The sequence below is a fragment of the Chinchilla lanigera genome, unplaced genomic scaffold, assembly GCF_000276665.1.
Source record: "Chinchilla lanigera isolate Chin_1 unplaced genomic scaffold, ChiLan1.0 scaffold00044, whole genome shotgun sequence".
Classification (NCBI taxonomy): Eukaryota; Metazoa; Chordata; class Mammalia; order Rodentia; family Chinchillidae; genus Chinchilla; species Chinchilla lanigera.
Window position 1 is genome coordinate 7,139,696 of NW_004955445.1, and position 8,901 is coordinate 7,148,596.

Consider the following 8,901-nt stretch of genomic DNA (forward strand, 5'->3'; position numbering starts at 1 on the left):
GGATCGGGACGTGGCCTTTTTTATTGCTCCAGGCTGCCCCCTGCTGGTCCACCTGGCGGTCTGGCCTGGCCTCCCCCATCCCCCCTGCCCCCGCCTTAATTCCATTCCTCTCAGATGAAAAGAACAAATAAACTTAAAAATATTAAGACAGATTATGGTTAAGTCTTCCAGCCCCCAGAAGAAGAAAGACTTCCCAATTAGGCATTGTTTCATCATCTTATTTGTCACCGCAGGCTGCTTGGTGGGTTTGCGTTGCTAGGTCTTTCCTGCATCTCAGCTCCACGAAACAAGTGCTTTGCTTTGGCCTTTGTTTGAAGGCAGCAGGTTGTTTTGCAGTGTCTGCTCTGTGGCCGGTGCTTCTTGCAGAGGTTTGGGGCCAGGCCGTGGCGAGTGGCAGGAGGAGGAGGAAGCATTGTTGGTCTTGAGTGTTTTCCTGCCTGCGGTTGCTACTTGAGAAGCCACGTGGTTGCGAGCAGGCCCGATGGCTGAGCTGCATGGGATCGGAAGAAATTCTGCTGAGCTGGGGAACAGAACTGGGCAGGAGGGGCCCGCTCAGCTCGGGCCTGAGGACGCAGTTGGTTAGGCCCTCCGGGGAGCGCACTCACCAGGGGCTTCTTCCTGGACTATTTAAGTGACGCGCCGTCACCAGGAAGTGGAGGATGGAGAAGAAGGTAGCAGGTACTCCGGTGGCCAGGAGGGACACTGTGTTTCACCATAGATCTGTCAGGCTCAGTATGCCTTCGTCCCATCTCCAGTCCCCGTGGGCTCCAGACACAATGCACACCGATCGTCCTGTCCTGGGCAGCCCCGTGCAGTGTACACGCGCCTGTGACCCCGGACGTCTGGGAAGGGAGCTGTCTGCTTTGTTGTGGTGTCGGGTTCCTGAGTCTTGCATGATACTTGTCCTTTAGGCAAATCAGCGAACCACTTCCAAGCTGCATCCACGATGGTCAGCTCACCTGTGGCGCCGGTGGGACGCCTCACACATTGGTACCGAGAAATACAGCGTCTCCATAGGTTTCAAACTGCAGCCCGGTGAAAGACCCCAGAGTAGGTCTGCGGTTGGATCTGTAGATTGCACCTAACGAGCTTTCACTAACTCCACACAGTGTTTCCTTGCTGTCCCTCTGCATTTCCCCGGCCACTGAGCTACACTCTGCTGGTCGGCGGCCCTCATTCGCTGTGTAACCGTGCAGGGAAGCGGTTGTACTGCTGCTTACTGGAACGTTCTGCATCGGATTGCTCTTGGTCTCCTTCCCCTTCTCCCTCCCATCCTTCCTTGTTAGGGGACCCTGTGGCAGGTTAATAAGCAGGTGCCGGTGAGCCCACCGTACCATCTGCTAGCACAGAGGTGTCAGCCCCGCTTTATGGACAAGGAAATAGGCTCAGGTGAGAGGCTTGGTGACTCCTACACTCCCAGAGTGTTTTCATTCTCCGTTGGCATTTTCTTTTTTGTTTTTTTTTTTTTTTTCTGGTACCGGGAATCGAACTCATGACCTTGCGCTTGCCAGGCAGGGGCTGTGCTGCTGAGCTAAATCCCCAGACCTCAGTCGGCATTTCAGAGCCCCTGGCATCCTGAGCATCTTTCACATTTGGGAAACCCTGGCTTAGGGCTGCATCCCATGGGGCCCCATGCCAGGACTCCTGGACAAGGCCCCCCATCTTCCCCTGCCTTGGTACCTTGACCTGGGAGTGGCCCTGCCCCCCAAAGCCTTAGACCTGGCAGAGAGGCTGCAGGCAGTCAGGCAGCACAGACAGCTGTGTGGCGGGGACTGCGTGCTGGAGTTTGAGTCCCGAGCTGGATTGGATTTGGATTGTAGACCTCAGCTAAATGAACCCAGACCGCCCCCTCCAGCTGCCACACCTCTGTCCACCTCGAAGAAGTGGAAATGGGGTGAAGCTCCCTGTCATGACAGGAAGCAGCGTCAGCTCGCCACACAAACCGGAAGCAGGAGGCTGTACTGTGAGGTGGAGCCCGAGGCTCACCCTGGGTTTGGAAGTGGAACCCTTGCTCTGGCCAGATGGGCTCAAGGGCACAGTCCCTGGGCTTCTGCTAAATTCGAATTGCTCCTCCCAGGGTGTGACCTGCACGTGACATGCTGCTCAGACACGTGACTGAACAGGTGGAAAGGTCAGGCTGTGGTGGCACCTGGGAGCTATTTTTCCAGGAGTAACTACTTGAGCAAGATGGGGGGCTGGCATGTTCTTCTAGCAGGACCACCCTGCTTGGGCACAGACCTAGCAGGCAGCCTGAGGCCAGGTAGGAGCAGAGGAAGTCACTAGCCTGTGCGTGTTTGCGCGTAGGGGTGGGATATAGACAGCGGAGAGTCAGTGCACACAGGAGCTTGGCCTGAGCCCCAGGAGGAAGGGAGTGTGTGTCTTCTGTCAGAGGAGTCAGTGGAACGAGGATCCAGAAATTGGTTTGGGCCATGTTGAGTTTGAGATTCTCCGTGGGCACCCTGACTTATAAATCTAAAGTTCAGGGGTTCTGTTTTGTTTTATTTTTTGTTTTTCTTCCGGTACCAGGAATCGAACTCATGACCTTGTGCTTGCCAGGCAGGCGCTGTGCCGCTGAGCTAAATCCCCAGCCCCCAGTTCAGGGGTTCTGGTGTAGGCAAAATTCTGAACATGGCTCTTGTCTGGATGGGAGTGGCATTTCAAGGCCCTCGGAATTAGCCTTCTGCTCCTGGATTTGGACAAAGCCAATGTGTAATGGAGAGAAGAACACGATGTCCTAGGCCAGATGCAGCTGGAATCTCAGTGTGGGCGCTGTTTCAGGAGAGGGCCCGCGGGCATGGTCCAGGCTGTGTCAGGGGGAGAGATGAGGTGGTTCTCGGGCCCGCGTCCTGATGGAAATTCAGGCCTGTCCCTGCAGAATTTCTAAACACGCTCAAGCTCTTGGAGATGAGATTTTGGGGTGCTTACCTCCTCCTGGAAAGGGTGTTCTAGTTTACTGACCTCGCTACTAATTCTCTCTCACTCCTTGTAAGAAATTGAACCCAGAGCACTCCAGGTGGACTCTGGCCTGCTGTGTAGCCGTTCAAAGGAGGTAGGGGAAGACAAGTGTTTTGAATGTTAGAGCCCGATATAAATATAGGAGAGTGCTTTACTGTCACTTATAAAAAAAACAGCTCAGGACTCATTCTTTTCAGCTGCCCCCATGGCCCTGGCTGGGCAGAGCTCTAAAGAGAGTAACTTGTGTGTGTGTGTGTGGTCATCAGCAAAACAGGAAGAGAATGTGCAGTCTCAGGGATTTACGTGACCACAGAGGTGCTATTACCAGTAAGAAGGAAAGTGGAGCTAGCATTGGTATATATAGAAGCCTGCAGGAAGCGCACACGCGTTTGAGTAGGTCCCTCGCGGAATTCTTTCTTTTGATTCTAGCAGAAGCTAGTTTTAATTTTTTTTCTCTTTAACTGGCCGTTATCTGAAACTCCGTTAGAGGCCTTTGGTGGTAAAAAGACACTCACGAGCCCGTGATCTTGCCGATGCACCTGGTCTCGGCGAGCTTCAGTTCTTTGTACAGTCCCCTAGCTCCGTGATTATTACCCTGGTTGTTCCATTCATTCTGGTACAGATGTTAAGGTGATACCAAGTTTGGGCTTAAATGACAGCCAAAGGGTTATGTTCTCTCCTGGGTTCCAAGTGGGAGAAACCCATTAAGTAGATGCGGAGGCATGATAGAGGATCAAAGGTGATTTTCTTCTCAAAACTGGTTTTGCAAATCTTTTTCAGAGCTGATAGACACACACCTTAGCTGGATACAAAACATATTATGAAACAGAATGACTGTGATCTTTGATCCAAGAAATCAAAGTTAAAGGTAATTGTTATCTTCTGCTTCTCTTTTTGTTTTCCAGCTGTGTGTTTCCCTGAGGGTTTTTTGTTTTAAGAAAGAAAACTTTATAACTTAAAGGCCATCTCTCCTCGTTCTCCAACCGTCCCCACAAACACCATTTCCTGCTCGCGTGGGCTGGTCCTTGCCAGCCCCGAGGTTCTGTCTGTGAGGCTGGGGTTGGGGGCTGAGGCCCTGGGGATCTGCATGCGCTGCCAGGGGCCCCCTCCCCAGGACAGGCCCGCAGGACCCATACAGCGTGTCCCCGCTCCATAAGGCCATCCTTAAGGGTGGGGGTCTGCATGGCAGCAAGGGAGCAGGGTGACGGGCGCGCTCGGGAGCTCTGCAGGAAGTGCCCCTGCTTAGGGAATTCCCGGTCTCCATTCCCTCTACTCAGTTTCAACTTCTCCTGGGGGCCTTCTTGTCACGTGCGTTTGACAGCCTTCCTCTGCTGCTCGATTTCTGGATTTGAAATCTAAAAACCAGAGCTGTGGTTTTCCCAGCTGCTCAGCGGAGCCTCACCTGGCTTCTGGGACCAGTTAGAGCCGCATGGAAGGGCTTGGGCCACTGGGCCTGTGCAGGGTCGGGTCACTAAAACGGACCCCTTTGAGGACGGAGTCCGTGTGGGAACCGAGGAAGTGACTTTACCTTTCTGCGCCTCAGCTGCGTAGATGCCAGGGCTGTTATTTAGTCCTCTCAGTGCCCTAACTAGAACCACTCAACCTCACTCACAGTGCTGGAGACACGGTGGGCACGTGGTCAGCCGGGGTCAGTAATGTTGGTTTATGTTTGCCGTGGCTTCTTTATGTAAGCAGCCAGGTCTAGAAATCCTGGAGAGAAAGACACTGATGGCCCCCCTTGACACAGAAGAGCTGACCCCTGAGAGCCATGTCTCCCAGACAACAGGGCTTACTGAGGTGTCCCAGAATGCCCCAACACCGGAACGACCCCTGAGGGGCAGGGCAGGGGCTCCAGCACTCTCTGCAGGGATTGGCAGAGGCAGGGGCCTGATGAGCGAATAGGTGCTGAACACCCACCTTGGGCTGTACCTCCTCCCGAGGGCCCTCTTGCCTGGAAATCGGGATGGTAAGAACGTGAGTGGGTTGTTGCTGTGAGGGCGGGCAGCCCCTGGGGCCTGGGCAGGCTGGCACAGGCCTGCAGCTTGTCCCTGACTCTTTGCCTCCCAAGGCTTTGGGCTACAGGCCTATCAAGGGGCTTTTGTTCTTTTCAGTGAGCCTGTAGACTCAGGCCTGCCTGGGCTCTTCTGGAAAGTTCTTCAGAGTTCCCCAGGGCCCAGAGCCCACAGCAAGGGCTGGGCAAAGATCAAAGGCCGGAAAGCCTTGTAGCAAGCAGAAGCAGAACCCAAGAGAGCTATGTCCTCCGCTAATATCTTTTCACTTGTGAGGAGGAGTCACAGGAGGTTGTGAGGCCAGCTTTCCTCACAGGGCAGCCGGGGCTCACTCTTGGCCTTCAGAGTAGATTCCCTGAGAACAGCTGGAACAAAAGGCAGGAGCTAGAGGCTGCCTTCGGAGCTTTCAAGTATTCTTTCATTCTGACTCCAGTGTGGTGCTTGTGGGAGGGAATCCAAGCGGCTTCAGGCAGAGATGGGTGGTTGGCCCTGAGCCCCTCCTGCCCCTCAGATTCCCATTCCCATCTCAGCCGGAGGAGCGTTTCCTGCTGTGACCTTGGCAGTGGGCACTCTCCTGACCGGCCGCCTCTAGCCACCGTGCAGGAGGCCTGGGGGGCGGGAGTCCATGCCCTGCGTGTGAAGTAGATCAGTGTGGTTTTCGGGGTGCAGCCCTGCGCAGCTGCTCTTCTGCGGGCCAGCACTGGAGAACTTGGGGCTGATAAGGGAGAAACAAGTCAGTCTGGGCCGCCAAGCCGATCAGAAATCCCCCAGGCAGACTCCTAGTGTGCAGAAATCTACCACTAAATCCTTCCAGAATCATCTGATTGTCAGTATTCATCGAGGCCAGGGCTTCCCAGATTGCTGCCTTCCAAGAACGGGCAAAGAGAGCTCCGTGCTTTGGTTTGGCACTGCTACTCGGCAGTCTTAGGCCAGATCCGGCCCCACGGCTAGTTCGGTAAAGTTTTATTGGAGCATTATCCGTGCCGCGTTGCCCAGCTGCTTTTCTGTTACAGCGGCACAGCTGAATAGCGAAGAGGCCACGCGTCCGCAGAGCAGGGAGAGGCGGTGTTAGGACGAGGACAGGAGGGGACGCTGCATTTGGGCAGGGGCAGGGCTGAATGGACGCGTGCGTGTGGCCAGGCGTGGGAAGAGGCGGGAGGAGAGGAACAGGAGCTGGCGCCAGACAGTGAATAAAATGCTGAGAGCGGAGTGGGTCAGGGTGCTTAGCTCCGACAGTGGGCCCTGAAGTGTCTTCAGCCCTTTCTAAGCTCCGTGGCCGAGGCCCAGGATGCGTCAGGGCACACCAGCCCTCACAGCATAGAAACCCAGCAGAGGGGCCGCGGACGCAGGCTGCCAGGAGCCCGGATCGGAGCCCTGACGGCCGTGGTGGGGAGAAGCACTAGAGAGGCGGGAAGGTACGATCCTGCCCGGGGGATCAGAGGGCAGCGGCTCAGGGATGGAAGGTCAGGCAGAAGGACGCCGGAGCAGGTGGAGGGCGGCAGGACGTGCGGCCACAGAGGGGACAGGGGCAGATCCCAGGGTCCCAGCGCTGCCTCTGGGGGGCAGTTTCCGGACTCAGAACAGCGTAAGCATGTGGAGGAACCGCAGAGAGAGGGCAGGAGATGCAGAGAGGAGGAGTGAAGGCTGAGCCGGGGGACCGTCCTTCCCCTAAAGGTGAAATGTCATGGTGGACACCATGAACCGATTCAAAGGGCCGTGAGGTGCCCCCTCCACCTTGGCGCCCTGCCGCAGGCGCTCCTGTGGGCAGGAGGTCGGCTGGATGAAGTGGTTGGGGTGAAGCCCCTCTCAGGGCTGAGACCCCACGTTTCCGGCCAGACGCGGTGCCCCACAGTCACCACCCCCAGCTGGCATTTCGGTTCTAGAACTTTCCCTTCTGCAGGCAGGGGAGCAAACTGGGGTTTCACAATGAAAAGGTTCCGACCCAGGGAGGTTTTGGTGGGGTCTAAAGCTCAGAGCCACCACCACCCCCAACAGTAAAAAGGTCTAAGTGTGAGGCATTGGTTTGGTTTTCCAGATGAGACTGCTCACTGTACCTGCAGGTAGCTTGCAGCAGCAGCAGGTCTCATCCGAACGGTGGGACGAGTGCCCCACTGCCCGGCTCTGAGAAGGGAAACACCCCCATTTCCAGAGCCGAGGTCCTGCAGCTCTGCCCACCAGCTATTTTTAGAAAGCTGAAGCTGTGGAAAGTTTTCATTAAGGATCGACTCCTCTGGTTTCCGAGGGTGAGAAAACAGGAAGGCCTTCAGAATCCGGGCTTTGAAAGCTTTGCGTGAAGCTGCCCAGCCCCGCCCCTGGCATCGGGCTTTCGCTGCCTCTGCAGGGGTCAGCAGTCAGCAGCTTATGGGCAGGGCACTGGCAGGCCCAGTCTTCTTCATTCACGTTCTTGGGCAGGGCCCCTGGGTGTCACCTGGACCAGGTGCACGGAAGACGGCCGGGAAGTGCTGTGGGCCTGTGGACTCAGCTCTGGTCCTGTTAGTGGATCCACTTCCTCACCTGGGGAGCGCTGGCCACTCTGATGCTTGTATTCTGCATGCGCACAGGGGTCCCTGTCTCCCACCCAGGCGCCAGCCTGCTCCTCACGGGGCCCTGTGACCATGTCTTTACTCACACCATCTCTCCAAGCTCCAGCAGCTCCAGGAGGTAGCTGATACTTTTACACACAGTTTTCAGGTGGGAAAATTGAGGCACAAAACAGTTATATCACAAAGGCAGGGTTCCCAAGCAAGGACACAGCCAGGGTGAAGTTCTGACCCTGGCCATCTGAACAAGAACCCAAGCTCTCACTCTTACCCTGCACGGGCCTTCAGCACGTACCCAAGGGACGGGGAGTCACACCCAGCCTTCTGGAACAAAATGGAGCCTTGTGGTGCAAAGGACCCAGTTCACCTTGGGACGTCACCGTTGACAGCACCGAATACCTGGCACATGGCTGGGCGCTGTGGCGCCCTTCTTGCTTGGTATCCTCATAGTAGCCCTAGAAGGAATGCACTGTTCTGATTCCCACTTCACCAATGGAAAAACTGAGGCACAGAGAGGTAAAGTCACACAGCCAGATAGGGAGAGCTGAGAATCAAACCCACTTATTGAGCCCTTGAAAGCTGTGTGTCTTCCCTGCCCCTGTTATCACTGGGAACACAGACTCATCCAGGCAGGGTGACCCCGGGGGCCAGCTCCCTGGGCCTGAGAGAGCCCAGGTCTTTCTGCCGGTTTCCCATCCCTCTACAAGGAAAATGCTCAGGTGAGAGAGTCTAAGGTGGGAAGAAGCCAGTGTCAGAACCCGGAAAGGAGAGTGGCCAGCCTTTGAGGGGACCCCATAGGGGTCTCGCTCCTCTCCCTCTCCTGCCAGTGACTTGGCCCCGCCTCCTCTGCGTCGGCTGTGAGGGCAGCTTGGTTCCAGGGAGGCTGAAGAAGCCTTGAGAGAGGATGCACTAGACCAGACCTCCTTGCCTGACCCCAGTAACCAGGACCTCAGAGAAGCAGCCAGAGAAAAGAGCCCCTGCATTGATGTCAGGGCCAGCGGTGCACCTGTGATTCCCGCTAAAACCCCACCTACGTACTGGCTGAAAATGCCCCAGCGTCCCTCGGTGGACATGTCCTGAAGACTCACAGCAAGACCCTCCGCCAGCTAGAGAAAATCCATGGTTGTGCAGAAAGAAATAAAAATGACGCTTAAATTGCTGGCGAGCTTTGACTGTGGAGTTCTCCACTGCGGTCTTCATAATGAAGGCTCCCCATGTTTTCATTAGATGTGATTGTGTACCAGGCGCCTTCTGCATGTGGGGGTCATGGGAGCGGTGTGGTAGACAGAGGTCCTCGTCTTTCACAGAAAGTCAGCGGGGGAGAGAGTTACTGAAAACGTGCCCCATGGCCCAAATCCAGGTCTGCCACAAAGATTTGAAATTAAAAAAAAAAAAAA

The 8,901-nt window shown here is 55.6% G+C and overlaps 1 protein-coding gene across 1 annotated transcript in view; it reads left to right on the top strand.

The window, feature by feature from the left end:
• Nfatc2 (nuclear factor of activated T-cells, cytoplasmic, calcineurin-dependent 2) overlaps nucleotides 1–8,901 on the top strand; it is a gene marked incomplete at its 5' end in the record, with an annotated part of 117,324 nt that overhangs the window by 103,820 nt on the left and 4,603 nt on the right.